Source organism: Dama dama, chromosome 3, assembly GCF_033118175.1.
Source record: "Dama dama isolate Ldn47 chromosome 3, ASM3311817v1, whole genome shotgun sequence".
Taxonomy (NCBI): Eukaryota; Metazoa; Chordata; class Mammalia; order Artiodactyla; family Cervidae; genus Dama; species Dama dama.
In genome coordinates, this window is record NC_083683.1 from 19,793,792 (window position 1) to 19,809,055 (window position 15,264).

Genomic DNA, 15,264 nt, shown 5'->3' on the forward strand with positions numbered 1-15,264 from the left:
TTTGAGATTGCATCCAATTTATTGCTTTCTTAATAACTCAAGAAAGCAATAAATTTAGAGTTTCTAATCTTGACTGCTCCCTCCTTGAGTTCAAGTTCCTGAGAATTTAAGCCAGGTGTTTGCAGTTTGGCTGTATGATGGCTATATTAACATAAAAGTATGCCAGGAAGCTATTGGAAGAATTCCAAAAGGTGTTTGCTCTAGTTTTGATGCATTTTGGATGTGTCTCCATACTTATACACAGAGATCCTATGTTAGTGTCTAACTAGCAAGACTCATTAGGAAAGACCCTGATGCTGGGAAAGACTGAAGACAGGAGGAGAAGAGGATGACAGAGGATGAGATGGTTGGATGGCATCACTGACTCAGTGGACAGGAGTTTGAGCAAGCTCTGGGAGATGGTGAAGGACAGGGAAGCCTGGCATGCTACAGTCCGTAGGGTTGTGGAGTCAGACATGACTGAGTGACTGAACAACAAAAAAGCAAGGCTTGAAAATTCTCTGTAACAAAACCAGGGGAGATACCTTTAAATGTTTAGCTCTCACAAACACTTTTTTGGGGGCTGTTCACCTTTTCCTCTCTCAACTCTAATTAAGAAGAGTTCCTCCAAGATAAAAGTCAAGGCTATAACTGGCTAGCAAAGGAGCATTGGACTCTGCTTCTTTGCAAAGATGTTTAGCAAAGGCATGACCTTGCTGGATGCCTACTGCATATCTTTCCCATAGCTCTGATGGAATCAATTGTGGCCCCTTCATGTGTTCTTCCAGTGAATGAGCATCTACTACATATCAAGCATCAGGAATTCAACTGTAAAACAGGCCAACATGGCCCTGTTTCTTGGGGACTTACAGTCTACTGAGGGATACAGATAAAGATTAGAATGTAACAAGTGCAAAGATAGGGAAAGGAAGGTGCTTGGGTCAGGTTCAGGAAGGGGAATGGATGATCAGAAGTGGTTTTCTGAGGAAGACTTTCTTAGCAGTCTAATTGTTATTTTTTTAATTTGCTGTGATATATGCTTACTGACAGAATAGATGTTAATACTTCGAGGAACTTTTGCTTCTCAATAGGCTATCTTCATATTGCAGAGCTCCTTGACTGGGTGTCAGGAACTGCTGACCTGTAGTTAAATCTGCTGTCACCTATCCACAGGGGATTCTCTGTAGAATCAGAGTCCTGGGACAAGGGATGAGTCAATGTGAATATGACTATGGTCTTAATAACCTCAGAGCAGGGAACCTTCACCTAAACTTAACCTCTTCTTTGATTTAGCATTTGACATGTATTGATTCATCTGAGTCTCAGTGGCTCTTTGAGACAGATGGGACTCGCATTATTACCTGCTGGCACACTTCCTGGTGTTCACATGTTGCTATAGACACAATTGGTGCCCAGTAACAATTTGGCAAGGAATGGAGTCCCCATTTGTAAATGAGACTGAGACGAGGGAACTGACTCGTCCAAGATCATACATTACAATAATGGCAGAGGCTGAGCTACTAGACTTTCTGTGTCCTGATCTGGTGCACCAGCCCACTTCTTAGGAGTTTAGGATGTCAAGGCAAGGTGTGACTGGTGTCCTGGAGGCAAGTTATGGGTACAGAAGTGCGATTCGGGCTCTTTAAAATCATGCTCCTCTCTAAAGGGTTTACAAGTCAGGGTCTTCTGGCTAATGTCAATGGGAAAAAAATATAGTCTACACCTTGATGAAGCTTTAAAAAATGCCCTGTGTTTCCACTTCAGAGGCCATCACATGGACACCCAGATTCCCAGCTTCTCTTGAAAAGACCAGTGCCTCTAGCCATCGGACTGTCTTTATCCGAGGACGCACGTGACCACACCTGATTGCTGTCCCCATTAGATGGGGTACATGATCCTGAGTTGAGAAATGAAATTTCATTTCCAGTCACCTGCCTGTCCATCCTTTACTGGTCAGGGGAATGGAGAGAGAACAGAGGGATTGATGTTCTGGGCAGCAGCAGACATGCCAGTCCCCTTGGTGGCCAGAGCCAGCCGATACGTTTGGTTCAACAGCTTGTCACGAGGCACCAAATCATTTCCGGTCACACTTTCTTTACTGTCTCTTGAATTCTCATTACCCTTTAGCAAATCTACTTTGTGCTCATCAAATAACGCATCTGTATCCAGTGTAAATCGATTGCTGCGGTTTAAAGCAATACAATGTAGTGTTTGGTTTGGGGCTTTGTAATATGATTTTTTAACATAAACATGATATATTTTATTTCCAACCCAGCCTCTCTTGTCGTCTCGGTTCTCCCGCGCTTAGCTGTAGTGCTGTTGTTCCTTGGCAAGACTCGAACGCCTGGGCTTCCTGACATGGAAGTTTTCTAGTCTGTGCTCCTTACTGGCTCCTCGTATGTCTGTGATGCACTCCTGGACCGCTATGAGACCCAGTGCAAGCCAGGCCGGGATATTTGTAGGCAAGCTGGACGGGCGTCCGTCTTTCCAGGAACCCACCAAGCTCAAGTGTCACAAAGGTGACGTGAACATCAGCTCTAGGGCCTGCAGTCACCAAGAACAGAGGTGAACAGTATGGTGTAGTACAAACAGCATGGACAGGGGGGATCAGGCACAACTAATTCCAACCCAGTTCTGTCACCCCTGAACTTGCCCAAGTAACTCCACCTGTTTTCCCATCTGTAAAATGGGGGGATTTAGCTCTGGTTGTTGTTCAGTTCAGTTGATAAGTCGTGCCCGACTCTTAGCGACCCCATGGATGGACTGCAGCACCCCAGGCTTCCCTGTCCTTCACCATCTCCCAGAGCTTGCTCAAACTCATGTCGGTTGAGTTGATGATACCATCCAAGCATCTCACCCTCTGTCGTCCCCTTCTCCTCCCGCCTTCAATCTTTCCCAGCGTCAGGGTTTTTTCCAATGTGTCAACTCTTCTCATCAGGTGGCTGAAGTATCGGAGCTTCAGTTTCAGCATCTGTCCTAGTGAATTAGCACTGGTACATAGTAAGAGTTCAATAAATGTTATTCATTTATTTTTCTCCATTTTGCAGACAAGAAACCTAAGACTCAGAGAGGCTACATAACCTTCCTAAAGTCAAGGAAATGGCAGAGCCTGCCTTTGAACCTTGGCCTTTCGCTCCAAAGTCAAACCCTGAAACCACCCTATCATGTTACTGTCACATTGCCTGCCTCTGCGGCTGTGGTGAGCGCCGTGTAATGCGTTTGGTGAGGTGGTAGGTTGTAGGTTTCAGTAATTGGCAGTGATTGTTATTAGAGGTAGGGAAGCTCAACTAAGCTGAAATTCTATTTAGAGGTTCAGTTACCTATAGACCTTCATTGTGGCAGGGACCCCAATTCATAGGTAAATCTTTTCAACTCCATTTGCACATAGAGATGGTTAGTGTCGACTCTGAGTGTGAGAGATGATGATGACCGTGGTGTTGGTTAGTGACTGGAAAAGAAACATGACTTCATTAATAAAAACTTAATATAGAGGAAGCTCAGTGCAGTGGGGCGGTGAAAATGGCTCTCTCCACTCAATGGACTTTCCTCTTCAGTTTTCAGACACATAATCATTTCCCAAGATCTTTGGCCTTGCCAGGAAAGAAATAGGTGAGAAAATGCCAGCTCTCTAGTTCTGATGTCTGGGAGGGTGTAGCTTTTCATAACACAGGGATAAAAATAAAATGACCCTTTAAAGGTGGTGGTGACTACCCTCGGCTTACTTGGGAGTCAGTAAAAACCTTATTCTTCATACAAGCATCTGAGAGCCTATCTTAGAATCACCACATCTGAGGAGAATGTGTGATCTGAGGCAGAACATTCTAGGGCATGCAGAAGGATGAATGGCCGAGAATGTGCTCATCAGTTTTCTTCTCCTTCAAGGAGCTCAGAATTGCTTAGGTTATAAAAGTCAGTTCTTGGGCACTTCCAAACCTATAGCTTTTGCTTAAGTAGGTCTTCCGTGCAAAGTAGATTAAGCATGTATATAAATGGAATGTTGATCCATACACCCGGTATGAAAATGGTGGGTGTGTGTGTGTCTGTGTCCTCAGAGTGAAGTTTAGCCACTTCAAGGTAGCTGGTTATATAGTTGGGCTTCCCAGGTGGCTCAGTGGTGAAGAACATGCCTGCCAGTGCAGGAGACACAAGAGACGCTAGTTTGACCCCCGGGTCGGGAAGATCCCTAGAGAAGGAAATGGCAACCCACTCCAGTATTCTTGCCTGGAGAATCCCATGGACGGAGAAGCCTGGCAGGCTGTGGTCCGTGGGGTCACAAAGAGTCAGTCATGAGGGAGCCACTGAGCATGCACACAGTTATATAGTAGGTTTAACAAAGGGTCATTTGGAAAAAAGATGGAATTGCCCTAAAAGAAGAGAGCCAAACTCTGTAGATCACTTTGTTTTGGAGATGGTTCAGTGAGGCTCATGCAGTAATCTAGGGTCCAAGCAGTAATACTGAATGTAACACCAGCTTTTCATTTGTGAACCCAAAGACCTGAAGGTTCAGAAGATGCTTAGGGTACTTCGAGGGCTGGAGTGAGCACAAACTCCTCCATACTCTGACCAAGCACAGTTAGCGTTTTTCTTGGCTTATTTCCAGTCGGCTACAGTCTTAGAAACAGCAAACTGAAATGCTTTCCTCTCAGATGATGGAGGCCAGAAGTCACGTAACCACAGGCCTGTTCAGCTTCCAGAAGGAGACGCCTGCCAATCAGCCTGCATGCCGGGTCCCGAAGGCCCCCCTCCTTCCTCACTGGCTTGGAGGACCCTCGGCTTTTGGTGAATGAGGTGTAGAGAGAGGTCAAGGGACCGATCCGTTTCTGAAGGTATAGGCTAAAAATGATTTGATGGCTACAGTCGTGGGAGTTTCATCTTTTCAAAGAGTCTGTAACATTGGAAAGGGTGCTGAGGGGAGTACTTACTGATCTGGGAGATTGGTGTGGACCCTGTTGGCTTGGCCTGCTGGGAAATTCTTCTCCATTCACTTTTTCCTCCCTGCCTTCAGTGTTTGCCAAGCGCCCGCTACATGTCAGGTCGGGGGCAGGAGACCAGCCGTGAAACAGCAGCAACGGCAAAAGCAAGGCAGACTCTAGCCTTGACCCGAGTCTGGAGGAGGGGGTGGCAGGAAGACTGGAAGTTTCCGTCTGGCTCTGTAAGCGCATCTTCTTGGGGCAGACCAGCAGGAAGTAGGCAGAGGGGCTGAGCCATGACAAGAGCATCCCTGGCAGAGGGAGGGCAGTGTTCTAAGGCTTAGGTGGGAAGCTGGAAGGAGCACGTCCATCCACACAGCTGCAAGTAGTTTTTGGGGCCAGGGGCGGTGGCAGGGTGGGCGGCAGGGAGGGAGGGCAGGCTGCAGATGAGGCTGCAGGAGGCAGGGGCCCAAGTCCTTGAGGGTCTTTTCTTCTGTCTTTCTCTGCTTGGGGCTGTGCTGGATCTTTTTGCTGGGTGGGCTTTCTCTAGTAGTGGCGTGTGGACTGCTCATTGTGTGGCTTCTCCTATTGCAGAGCATGGGTTCTGGGGCGCTCAGACTTCAGTAGTTGCAGCTTGAGGGCCCAGTAGTTGAGGTTGGTGGGCTCTGGAGCCTGGATGGTGTACTTGTGGCACACACGTGGGCTTAGTTGCCCCAAGGCATGTGGGATCTTAGTTCCCGTACCAGGATTGAACCCGTGTCCCCTGCATTGACAGGTGCATTCTAACTGCTGGACCACCGGGGAAGTCCTGAGGGACTTTTGTGCCATATGAAGTGTGACCTGCACCCTAGGCTGGTGACTTGTAACTGGGACACCATGAGGCCCTTGTGACCTGATATTGAGCCCTGGGGGTGGAGGCTGTGGAGTGGATCCTGTTGGAGTTTAGGCGTGCACCAATAAGGTGGCCCAGATGTTGGGTGAATGCCTGTCATTCCTGTTAGTCCATGGGCAGGAGCCAGGGGATGAGACATTTTTTTTTTTCTTTTTCTAATTAAAAAATGCCATTAAAGCCTGATATAAAAACTTGTAAGTGTAAAATGGTTCCAAGTCAGGTGGTATTTGAAGTTGAAAATCCTCTCAGATAAGCTGAACAAGGGGCCATAAAACTGAAACAGTCAGAGGGCACTTAAACAAATCATCCATTTGTTCTTGTAAGCAACCCAAAAGATAGAGGAAAGGGTAGTTAAACACACAGAAAAATCTTGCTGAAAACAGTGCTGCTTGAAAATCGCCTATGTCGATGTATTTTTCAATAAAAGTTGTTTTCTGCTGACTTTTTTTTATTCTCCCTATGGATGTGCCTCTTGTATTTGATGATCAATTTTCCACAAGGTTTGCCATAATGTTTCCTCAGAGCTCAGGTTTTTACATTTTAATTCATTCTGTGGCTGTTCTTAGCCTAAGACAGTGTATGCTGTTTTCACAATTCAGGGTCACTGTCTTCAAGCTGACAAGACGATACTCAGATCCCAGCTTTCCTCTTTTTCTCAGCTTCTGTTTGTCTGTCTTGGTTTGAGGAGAACCACTGGCAAATGAGGCAGTCTTTGCTACCCTAGTGGAGCCTGTGAGCCGATCCTTTCCATAATCTGATTTACCTTTAACTTCCTGTTATTCACGTTTTGGGTTCCCAAATATCACCCGTCCCTAGGCCCTTGATGTTAGTTGCTCTTTCCAGCAGCTCGTCTGAGGTCCCATTTATCCTTCAAAGTCCAGCAGAAGCTTCATATTCCTCGTCTTCTGAGACAGATAAGCCATGCTGCAGTTTCAAGACAGAAATTTGGGATGGCATCACAGCAGCAGAACTTTATTACTGCTGTTGTTGTTTTTATTATATGTCTTGTCTACCTGTTTGTCTTGTCCCTTTCTTGAGACCGTATCTTTAACCACTTCTGTAATCTCCAGTCGAGCTTAACTGGGCAAATATAAATTTAAAAAATGTAATAAGTTGTGATCTGCTATAGTGGTTTTCATTTAGGGGCTCGTGGTAACATATGAGTGTGGAGATCTGAGTGTGGTTCTAATCCTGCAGTCATCTGGATGATGGTACTAGAATCTAGACAGCAGCTGGCCCCCAAACCCATGAACACGGAGCGGAAGACTTTTGCCAAAACACTCCTTTTACCAGCGGGAGGCTTCGAGATGGGGTGCGGATGGCCTGTGGTTACAGAGTGGCTGTAGCCTGGGACTGCAAAAGACCAGTGTCTTCCAGCTCTAAGTGTCTAGCATTTCTTACACTTTTGTTTCACCCAGAAGTAGCCCAGGGTCAGCTCATGAAGACTGCAAACCACCACTTCCCCCACTTCCTGCTTTTCTGAAGCTAAGTTCCAGAGATTGTGCCCAGCCAGGAACACTTGCTCTGCAAACAAAGCCTGGGGGTAATAATCATTGCACCCTAGTGTGATTTGACTTTATACGTGACTCTTGGAGTGTTGACAGTTTAAGTGGTCAAAGAAACTACAATAAAAATGGATGTCTGGAGAGTTTTCTACCTTGTGACATTGACTGATGGCCTGTATGGCTTAAGTAGGGCAGCGTGCACTTTCATTTTTGTTCCCCATGTGGGTTTGTATTGCCTTCGCATGTCCATCTCAGAGCTTCCCCCTTATCTATCAAACCTCATTCCTGTCCCAATCCTACTATTATTTGCAATTTATTCAAGATTAAGGGAATTTTGGCTATAGGTGTGAAGGTACTTCCTGCTTGTAGACTGAAATTCAATGTGGCTAAAATCCAAACTCTAGCAGCTGGCAACAAGTGGTAGAGGAGTGACTGGGATCCTGGATCCTCTTCATTTTCTCAACAGTTTTTCTAGTGTCATCTTTGACATGCTAGTCGTTCGGTGGAAAGATGTTAGAGAAAGGGAGGCTGTGAGACACAGGGCTCTTTTTCTGCATTTTTAACTGCACTTACTGAGGTGCGGACCCCCGGTATAAGAGCATCTTTGTGTGGCCTTCTTCCTTTCTGGGATGACGTAGGTACAAAAGAGAACGACGCTCATCAGTCCTGTGTGGGATCAGGGTACAGTAGGTCCAAGCTTCGTAGGTATTAAGACCTTATTTTCTAGATCATGAAGAAGTGGTAGTGAGGGGAAGGGTGGGGGCGTCAGAGCTTGGAAGAGGGCTGGAGGAGCCTGGTTGGCTGGGGGCCTCTGGAGAGGGTTCACAGGGGTTTATACCTGTTCTGGACGTATCTCAATATTTCAACAAGGGCTTCTGTGCTAGTGTGGCGGACTGGGAGTGGCTCTGCTTCTGTAAGTGCACCTGTTGATGAGGAAAGAATGTGGGGTCTGAGGTTAGGAAGCTGGAGCTTGACTCCTAGCTCTGCCAGCCGTGGGTCCAGGAACCTGGGAAGACTCCTGGATCACTGAGACTCAGCTTTCCCATCTGTACAATGGAAATAATAATAGCTACTCTATTCAGTTAGTAGTCAGGTAGCAGATTTGTAGCAAGATGACATATGTGTGGACATGTTGTTAAACTGGAGGTCCACTGGCTGTTTCGCTATTATCTTTTTCATTTAAAAAAATGTATCTTTAACTGGAGGAGAATTGCTTTACAGTGTTGTGCTGGCTTCTGCCTTACAGCAGCGTGAGTCAGCCGTGAGGGTGCACACATCCTTTCCCTCCTGAACCTCCCACCCCGTCATCCCCCACCCACCCCCAGGCTGTCGCAGACACCGTGCTGCGCTCCTCTGATACACAGCTACTTCCCGCTGGCTACCTGTTTACACATGGGGACGTACATGTTCTAATGCTACTCTCTCAATGCATTCCACCCTCCTCCTCCGCTGTTAGTGTCATGATTGAGCTCTGCTGTTAGGTGAAAACTTCAAGTATGAAAGTGTTAAGGGTTGTTTATCCAAGCACCAAATATTGTGTTTCTCCGTCAGATCTGCATTTTGTATATTTTTCTTGTTCCCCTCTCATGTCAGGGTGTTGACTTAGAAGCTACATATCTGAAGTTTATTTGAACTGTATACTAGACATGGATAAATGGCATCTGAGTGAGGGCCTGAGGGATTCTTTTATATGTAAAGCAAATCAAGTTTAGCACATAACTTTTTTGTTATGTTTAGCACATCTCAGTTAGGGCTGTTTTAAACATTCTTTGCTCGCTTCTTGTCTCTTGTCTGTCCTGTATGTGTGGATGACGGAATTCCAGATGTGAAATGATGTATGTGATTACTTAGAAGTATGTGCTACCAGCTCAAAAAACCCCACATTTTCAGTGACGGTGGTAGAGAATATACGTCCCTCACTTGGCATTTATTTAACATTTTTGGCTGTGCTGGTCTTCCTTACAGTGTGGACGTCTCTCTGGTTGTCGTGCGTGCATTCTCATTGTGGGGACTTCTCTTGTTGTGGCATGGGCTGTGGGGTGCTCGGGGTTCAGTAGTTGCGGCTCCCTGGGCCTCAGAGCACAGGCTCAATAGTTGTGGTGCTTGGGCTTAGTTGCTCAGCATGTGGGATCTTCCTGGACCAGGGATCGAACCTGTGTCCCCTGCACTGGCACAGTCTTCACCACTGAGCTACCAGGGAAGCCCCTTCAAGCATTTATTAAATGATGTGTATAAACAAATTTCCTGAACAAAATGAAAGAAGTAGGATATTTGGGCATCTTCCTAGGACTGTGCACCATTTAAATCTAATTTAAGAATGCAGACTGAGTCTCAGGAAGAGGTTATATAATTATTTCAAGGGATGCAGAGAGATGGGAAAGTAGGAGGCAAAAGAACTCTTCCAGAGAAAGATCAGAACTATAAATTTCTTTTTCATCAAGAGAGAAACGTGTTCATGCATGCTTAGTCATGTCTGACTCTTTGTGACTCCGTGGACTGTAGAATGCCAGGCTCCTCTGTCCATGGAAAATTCCAGGCAAGAATACCAGAGTGGGTTGCCATTTGCTCCTCCAGGGGATCTTCCTGACCCAGGAAGTGTCTCTCGAACCAGCAGGGTTCTAGGGTCTCCTGAATTAGCAGGCAGATTCTTCACCACTGCACCACCTGGGAAAGCCCTTGAAAAAGGTGTACATCTCTTTAGTCCCCTGGAGGAGGAAATGGCAACACACTCCACTGTTCTTGCCTGGAAAATTCCATGGACAGAGGAGCCCAGTGGGCTACAGTCCACAGGGTCGCAAAGAGAAACGACAGAGCTTGCACGGATGTGCACTGTTTAATTGGAGTATGTGCCTTAGCGAGAGCGTCAGATGTCTAATACCAAACACGAGAAGGGTATGGCAGCATGTCCTTTTGTAAATCATCATGTGGGCTCAGGGCTCTCCAGGTGGCTTGGGGGTAAGGAACCCATCTACCAATGCAGGAGACACAGGAGGCATGGGTTTCATCCCTGGGTGGGGAGGATCCCCTGGAGGAGGAAACAGCAACCCACTCCAGTATTCTCTCCTGGAGAGTCCCATGAGCAGAGGAGCCTGGCGGGCTACAGTCCGTGGGGTCGCAAAGGACTGGCCCTGACTGAGCGTGAGCACACGCGCGTGTGCAATCAGGTGGATTTGCCGACGTGCCCAGTGTCAGTGGCCTCTTCCTGCCTGCTCTCCCTGCGGCCCTTTGACGAGGCCAGAGCGTCCGCCAGAATGGTGTCCTACCAGTCGTGATCTGAAGATGGCAGCATTGGGCGACCTAGCTCATGTTCCGAAGTGCCTCGCTGCTAGCTCATCCGCTGGCTGCGTTTGGACTTCACTCTGTCACTCAGACTCCCTTCTGCCTAATGACTGTGTGTGTAAATGACTCTGCTTTTCTTCTAGGGAAGAGGTCCGATCTATCATTCTTGTTTTGGTTTTCAGTTAATGATTATGTGTAATTATATTCAAATAAAATATTTATAAATAATTACATATAATTAGTGGTATGTAAAACTTGAATTCATGAACGTCAGCTTTGATGAAAGGTACCCTTCAATTTGGGAGGTGTTAGTCTTAGTATTATTATTTGTTTCTGTTTAAAAGGCATTAGTGGCCAAGACTCTGCAGTTCTCTCTTTTACAGGAGTTCTTTTAGGGCTCAGTTTTTGGCTTTTTTTAAATAATAGGTAGGATATTTATTTGTTAAGTCTCTAGGGAATATATTGCAGATCCACATCTGGTGAGTGCTCTGCGGAAAACAAATTCTACTTCCTTAAGTTTCAAGGACTGATTAGCTACCCTTGAATTCTCAAGGGTCTGCAGGGGTCATCCAGTCCAACTCTAAATAGGCTTTGCATTTAAAAAACAGGCAGGGGCTTCCCCAGTGGTCCAGAGGTTCAGACTACATGCTTCCAAATGAAGGGGAGCAGGTTCGATTCCTGGTAGGGGAACTAAGATCCCACGTGCTGCGTGGCTTGGCCGCAAAAAAGAAATAGACCACCAGGCAGAAGAGTGTGTCATTGCCCTCTCCTCCCCGCTGCTGATGTGCTCAGGGTCTTCTGCATTTTGAGGTCTCCACCTAATGCATTTTAAGGCATTAGAAACAGAAAGAGAAAAATTACCCTGAGCAAGTCCATAATTCAAATGTTGCCAACACCTCAGCTTCAGGTACACTTTACCATTCCTCTTGATCTGTTAGCCACACATGGAGCTGCAAACAGAAAGCTGTGTCAAAGCTGAAGGTCTGATTCTTTGGGGAGCAAAGGCTGCGGAAGCAGCATCTCAGCTCATTCCTTGGTGGAGGAGAGCAGGAAACCAGAGAGAAAGGCAGGTAAGGAACGAGCAGGTGGAACTGTGTACGGTCGGAGTTTCTGGAAGGATTCCCAGATAAGGGATGGGGCCCGAGAGCATTCAAACAACAAGGAGGAAGAAACCCAGAGGTTCTTTCCTCTGAGGTGACTCCAGTTCTAGAAGCACAAGGACCCAAGATCGCTTTAGCTTAGAATTTTCAGACCTTTCAGTTCCTGCCTCATGCTAGGTTGGGATGCCAGGTCTATGTGAAGACCATGTGAATATGGTGTAGCAGATTTTCTCAGGGGCTCTCTCAGCCTACTTTGGTTTAGATCATAATCATGATGATGGATTATGTATGCGCTGATGTAGTATACAGAAAATTAAAAATGCGTGTTACAGGCTGACCTAAGTGCTCCTGTAGCTGGCTCCACGTTTTTTTTTGTTTCACAAACTCTTCTGTAGTTAATGTTAAGACTCTAAGGATTTCACATCATGTGCTATAGATGCAGCATAAATTAGAGAAATCAACCAAAAACATACTAAGGTGTCATGAGGTTGTAGTTTTCCTGATTTAGCCTTTCATTCCCCCCCACCTTTTTTAAAATTATTTTTTGGTTGTAAGGGAAAATCATGCATCTATTAATCTTTTACCTGGAAACTTTAAAATGTGACAGATGTTGAGCTCATACAACACTGAGCTCTGGATCTTTTAAATATCACCATCTAGACTGATCCAGGATAAATCACTTCATCTCCTTAAACTTGAGTTTTCCTTTTGTTAAAGAAGCTGAACTTCCAGTCCTCCCATTCTATGACTGTATGATCACATCTCCTTTGTGCCCAGGATTGTACAAAGATTTTTGAGGACTCACTTGAGGATTGTATTTTAACTATTCTTTCTCCTTTGCAATTGAAGTGTATTTGACTTACAGTTTTATATTAGTTTCATATATACAATGTAATGATTCAATGTTTCTATACGTTACAACATGATTATCACCATGTCTAATTACCATATGTCACCATACAGAGTTATTACAGTATTATTGACTGTATTTCCTATGCTATACATTACATCCTTTTATTTTGATTCATCTCATGACACATCTTAACATCTCTTATTTTGGATCTTCTCCTGAGGCCTCTGTGACACTGACTTCTCCCAACCTCCTCCTACCCCTGGCCGAAGTCAAGTTCGAAGTGGCTTACCAGCCTTGTCTCTTGGCTGCAACTGCCTTCCAATAGTCTCTCTGCTTCCACTGTTGCCTCCCTACAATCTATTCATTACCCAGCACCAACATGATCTTTGGAAAAGGAAAGCAGAACACATCTTTCTCCTGCCTCAGACCTTCCAATAGCTTCCTGACACCCTTGGAAATACAGATATATGTCTGACTCAGGTTCTTTGCACTGGCTGTCTACTGGGAACACTCTCGTAGTCTTTATACAACTGGCCTTTTCATGTCCTAAAGAAAGGGCCATTTGCAAGCAAGTTGCAGCTTAAATATCCCTCCCGCAGGTAGGCCTTCCCTGACCCCTCCATCTAAAACAGCTGTATCCTCTGCTTGATGTCAGAATGTCACATGATTTTGTGATTTATATAGCAGATTTCACCTGACATTATTGTCTAACATATTTTTAATCTTTTATTTATTATTTGCTGCATTGGGTCTCAGTTACCTCATGTGAGGGCGCCCACCTGCGGTATGTGGATTCTTTGGTTGTGGCGGGTGGGCCACAGTCACAGTGCATGGGCTTAGTTGCCCCACGCATGTGGGATCTTAGGTCCCCAAGCAGGAATCGAACCTACATCCCCTGAATTGCAAGGTGGATTCTTAACCACTGGGCCATCAGGGAAGTCCCTGTATACTGATTTTGTTTTGTCTGTCTCACCCCTGTAGCATGCCTGCTTCGTGGATGGGGCACTTTGTTCCCTTGTTCTCTGTAGAGCAGAGTCTGGCATACACAGATTTGTAGGAGTGTTTGTAGAATAAGTAGATGAATGAATGGATGGTTGTCACAGGCAGGAAAACTACAGCGCAGGGAGGTTGTGGTCACATAGCCAATCACATATGACAATCGGACTCGGGTCGCCTCATGTGTTTCCTTCCTCTAGGTCCTGCTGCCTTACAAAAAGCCTAATTTAGAAATAATTCATTCACTATTTATTTATTCACCAGCGATTTATTGAGCTCTTATCATGATTCTGACACTATTCTACATCAGTTGTTCTCAACCAGGAGCGATTTTGACCTTCTTGGAATATTTCTCAATGTCTAGAGACATGTTATTGCTTGTTACAAGTGGGGTGGGATGCTACTGGCATCAGAGGACTAATGGGGACAGAGACCAGGGAAGCTGCAAAGTGCAGGACAGCCCCCCAGAACAAAGAGCTAGCCACCCCAATGCGTCAATCCTGCTGAGAGTGGGAACCTCTGTTCTAGATGAACAGACAGGGATACCGCTCTCATGGAGCTGATAATGTTATGGGGGAAACAGATGACAAATAGTACATTTCATATACAAATGAAAATCCATGTCAAAAAATGATGTGATTGAAAAGAAAGCCAAGTCAGAACAGGATAAAGAGGAGGCTGGTAGGTGCTGTGGGTGGTGACAAGGTAAGAAGGGCTGTGATTTTAGCTTCTTGGGGAGATGAGTCAGGAAAGGAAATTTTGCCTCCAGAGGTTCAGCACTGTGACCTGGAATGAGCAGTCCTTGAGGTGCAGTCCAGGGTGCCAGCATACTGGCCGCTCCAGTTCAGAGGTCATCCACATGTAATAAAAATATAAAATGCTTGGGAACCAAGGGACGTCTTAACCTCCAAATAGAAGCAGAGCAAACTGCCACAGGCTAGAAATAATTGTGGTTTTCTCTCCCTTTCAGGGGTGTTTAAATTCTCTTTCTCAGCACCTTTGTTGCTCCATCATCACTGGTATAGAACAGCGTTAATTTGATGCATTTTTTTATTGCTCATTGTCAGCCTCTCACTTTACTTTTAGAGCACAAATAATGTAACTTCAGCTCCTCTCAAGAGCATTGTGAGTCGCTTGATTGTACAGAGATTTCTGTTTATCTAGGTTGATTTGTAGGAACTTAACAGAAGCAAGTGTAGATTCTAGTATCTTGGGGAAGCTGCAGTAGTCGATGAAGTTAAAACGTGGGTCAATGAAATGGTTCTTACTATATGTATTTAATGTATGCGTGTGTAAGTATGTGGGCTTTCCTGGTGGTAAAGAATCTGCCTGCCAGTGCAGGAGACGTGGGTTTGATCCCTGGATCAGGAAGATCCTCTGGAGAAAGAAATGGCAGCCCACTCCAGTGTTCTTGCCTGGGAAATCCCATGGACAGAGGAGCCTGCTGGGCTGCATTCCAGGTGGTCGCAAAGAGTCAGACATGACTGAAGTGATTTAGCATGCATGCACACACACATATAAGTGCATACATTGGCATCCGTTTAAGATTTTGCTAAAGAAAATGGTAATTTGGAAGGCATACACTTGTTTTCTTGGACTCTCCTGGCTTCTTCACCACAATTCTTTACCGAGCATTGGCACATAGTAGGAACTCAACAAATGTTTGCTAAATGAATAAACCAACTGTAAAAATCAGTTTGGGATCGTTGAATTCTAAGTTATTTTTCCACATTTACACAGATTTATTTAT

At 45.4% G+C, this 15,264-nt stretch overlaps 1 protein-coding gene across 1 annotated transcript in view; it reads left to right on the forward strand.

Annotated features, from left to right (window-relative positions):
• TPH2 (tryptophan hydroxylase 2) overlaps window positions 1-15,264 on the forward strand; it is a 109,637-nt gene that overhangs the window by 78,443 nt on the left and 15,930 nt on the right. The gene's annotated exons all lie outside the window — the stretch shown is intronic.